General features: G+C 37.9%; 1 protein-coding gene across 1 annotated transcript in view; it reads right to left on the minus strand.

Annotated features, from left to right (window-relative positions):
- LOC102678499 (protein split ends-like) overlaps positions 1-4,090 on the minus strand; it is a 200,485-nt gene that overhangs the window by 117,866 nt on the left and 78,529 nt on the right. The gene's annotated exons all lie outside the window — the stretch shown is intronic.

Here is a 4,090-nt window from a genome sequence, read left to right on the forward strand (position 1 = left end):
CTCTCTTTCTCTCTCTCTCTCGGCCAAGAATTTCGACGAGAACGCAGTGATTATGCTCGGGTGAAAAACACGGCCAAGCCAAGAAAGCAGCAAGGGTATAATTATTATCGAAAACGGGTAGCAACAACATATTAATTAACCAGCCACTTCCCGTTTTCGTTCCTTTTTTCTTTTTTTTTTTTTTTTTTTCTCTCTTTCCTTCGCCACGCTATTCGATAAAATCCGACAGCCATTAAAAGGCGCAAAAAGAAAAGATTGGAATTGTTCTGAGGGAAGATCTTCTTGGAAGAGAGATATGCAGATTCGAAATATTACACGTGTTGCTTCTTCATCCTATTTCCATAGGATTTAATAGGATCGTTGATTTCAACGATTTCTCTAATAATAAAATTATAACGTTGAGATTCGTAATTTGGAAATTCGTTTAACGAAAGGATAAAATGTCTTGAAGGATATTGACGAACGAAAAAATAGGAAGGAAAGGAGACGAGAAACGACGAGACACGACGTATTTCAAAGCGCTTCCGTCCTCTACGGGGGTGGATCAGAGGCAAAAGTACGCCTGCCCCGTAATGGCTCTATAAATTCACGGTAAATTTGCATGGGCTATAGATCGAAGAAATTGCTCGAGCAACTCTCGGGGAAAAACGGATCAACGTCTTCTGATTTCACGTAATCGCTTCTTTCGAAATGTTCCTTCCTCGAGCATCCCTCGATTACGTTCGAATACGAGATGAGAAAGGAAGAAAACAGAAGAGAATGGAAGGAAAATCGAAAGACGTAGAGTATAGTTTCTAGAATTCGTAACATCGAGACAAAAGATACGGAAAAATTGAGAATCAAAAACGTAAATCAATATAAATATAATCATAATATATATTCAAATATTTCGATTCAAAACACTTGAAACAAGTAAACAAGTGGATCCCTTACACGAGAATAAATTACAATTCGAATCAATTTTATTATTAAAAATGCTAATAAATATTCAAATTCGTTATGAAACACCTTATACAACGATTTTCTACCGTATAACTTTCTCCTTGTCCTCGGACAAATAATTTGCTCAATTTTTCCCACTGCTTCGAATTTTCCTACTTCCTACTTCCTTCAAATCTCCACACGCTCGTCTCGAGTTAACGTATGAGATATTAGCATAATCTCGATAGAAAATCAATTCCATCGCGGAGCGATTGCAATACCAGGAAAGGGGACGAAGGCAACGAGATCGCACGAACGTTTCGGTTTCCTCGGCACCGATCGCACGCAGCCGAGTATCTTTGTTTGCGGGCCTTGGTAAATCTGCGTATTATTAGCCAGCGTTATTGATTTATTATTTAATGGTCGACGGGCGCGCAAGCGCGGGCTAAATCGGGGTTAACTGCTCATTTGCCGGAGGTGCATTATGGTTTCTGCGTTTATGGCTCTCGCGGGAAAGGAGCACGTGAAAGACGAGGGAAGAATGGAGAGCTCTCTCTCCGCGAGTAACTCCACTCCTCCTTTCCTCCTATTTTCTCCGTCCTGCAAATAATATTCAGCGCCGCTCTGAAAATAACGTATTGTTCGCAGCATCGTTCCACTATTTACGTATGTACACTTTCGCTGATTTACACGAGTTTGCGTTTTATCACGCGCCTGTGACGATAACTCGTATATTATTTCGAAAATACCAATGAAATTAATAATTTGAAATAAAAGAGAGAGAGAGAGTATTGCACGTAAAAATCGAATGCGATCGATTTTGTAAATTGTGAATAATATATTTAACATTTTTGAAAATAATGAAAGTTTATTTATTTATTTATTTTTCTTTCGAGAATAATATAGATGAGATCTAATTTAAATAATATTAAAGAAAAATTGTTGCCTTCGCGAGTTTACATTTCACAAACAGCTCTTACGGCTGAGGAAACGAAGATTAAGAAAAAGAATCAGATATTATCATCAAGATACCATAGTGCTAATTACGGTAATTAGCACTAATATGAATAGTATTAAGATTTGATATATATGTGCTCGTTAAACGTAACACAGAAGCTATTTCAGCCCCCCTTCTCTCTCCCCATTCCAAAGGTACAAAGAGAAGAGGGTAAACTAGTTCCATTCCATTTTCAATTTGCAATTCCTTTCTAAATAAAAGATATAAGAAAAATTTTTTCCCATCTTCGTTACGTATCTCGTTTACCATTTTATTACTTATTTATTGCAACACGACGAGATTAATAAACGAGACAATATAAAATAGGGGGAGGTGTGTAAAGGACGAGGGAGAGAATCAAGGTCTTTATAAATAACTCCACACTCCTCCATCTATCTATCTCCTTCTCCTTTCTTCATTTATGTATCTTGTAACGTTACACTCAAAATATTACGGTATTCACCACGCCGCTCATTAAAGTATCAAGTTGCATAATTCATTATGCAATTCGCCAAAGCTTCCCGTGAAAATTGTGTTAATAATTTTAGCGTGTATAATATTTTACAAACGTGTTTATATAGAGCGTTATATACACACGAAGAGGTATAGACCGGTTATTATAAAACGCTAGCGTAAAGTAATTGGACCGTCGCCGATCTATGGAGTTGGCGAAGTTAATTTGCATTCGGCCGGCCTCCCCGGCTTGAAATGTGGCCGTTGAAACCGGTAAATGACAGGTTGACAGTGTTACAAATTTAATTCCTCGATGACAGTGGTGAAAATCCTAGGACATAATAAATTCATATCGCGAACCAGATTTAACGCGATCAAACTCCCGAAATCATCCCCGGACAAAAACGCGCGCGCGCGCGCGCGTATTTTCGTCGCATCCGCAAAAATACTTCCGTTATTCAATTGTAATGGAACGTAATGGAATAATGGAATATTATTAATAAACCGATCTATTAAACACGATTAATATCAAATCATATTCAATTTTCACAATCGCTTTTCACGCGCATCGATGAAACTATTCCGAGCAATTTCTTTTTTTTCTTTTTTTTTTTTTTTTTTTTTTTTTTTTTTTTTTCTTTTTGTCACTTGAATAACACAGAATCCAACAGAATCGAATTCTCGATGGAGAGAAAATCCAACGTTAAATTCGAAATTGGTCATCGATTCAATTTTACTTGCTTTCATCGATGAAAATAATTTCCTTTTGCGAAAAAATTTACTGGTTAAATTTCTTTTCTTTTTATCAGAGATTTTCTTTTTTTAGAAGAGATACAAAATTCAAAGATTTTTGGAGAAACAACAGAAGTTCTCGAATTTTTGAACTGTTCTATTCGATCGAAATCGAATTATCATTGGTCAATTTTATCGATAATATTCAAGAAAAATCCACCGGTTAAATTCTCTATTTTATCAGAGGCTTTCTTTTTTTGAGATACAAAATTCAAACATTTCGAATTCTGAAGAAACAACGATGACAGAAGTTTTTCAACTCTTGAACTATTCTATTCGGAATCGAATTGTCATCGGTCAATTTTACCGATGAAAACATTCAAGAAAAGTTTCTTTTGCGTTTCGATACCGAGAATCCATTTCAGAATCGAATTCTCAATGGCGAGAAAATTCCTCCTCAGAGACTTCTCTTTTTTTTGAGATACAAAATTCAACGATATCGAATTCCGGTGACAGAAGTTCTTGAACCCATTGTTCCGTTCGAACGAAATCGAATTGTCTTCGGCGGGTAATCCCCTCGCGGAGGGGTGGAGGAAGGATCGACATGAAACAACCGAAATGAAATTTTCTTCGCGAATGCGCCTAGTTCATGCGACTTCTCCTAGGAGAGATGGGTTATCGCGTATTAAAAAGCCGAGTCACGTCCCTGTGGCGCGCGGCATCACGCTAGAGTTCACGCTGGAGGAACGGTTTGTTAGCCGTCGAACGAGGACGAGCCGAACAATCGCCGATGAATATAGGAGAACAGGATTCATCGGCTCCAAGTTCAACGGGGATCTCGTCCCAATTCCGATACAATGCGCTCCTGGCTTCCCTCTGATGATGGGGAAACGTCTTGCGGATCCTTTCGTTTCCACGATCCCGAATCGTGGAAAGGAAAAATCGTGGAAAGGAAAAATCGTGGAAAGGAAAAATCGTGGAAAGGAA

Source organism: Apis dorsata, unplaced genomic scaffold (genome assembly GCF_000469605.1).
Source record: "Apis dorsata unplaced genomic scaffold, Apis dorsata 1.3 scaffold_194, whole genome shotgun sequence".
In the NCBI taxonomy this organism is placed as follows: Eukaryota; Metazoa; Arthropoda; class Insecta; order Hymenoptera; family Apidae; genus Apis; species Apis dorsata.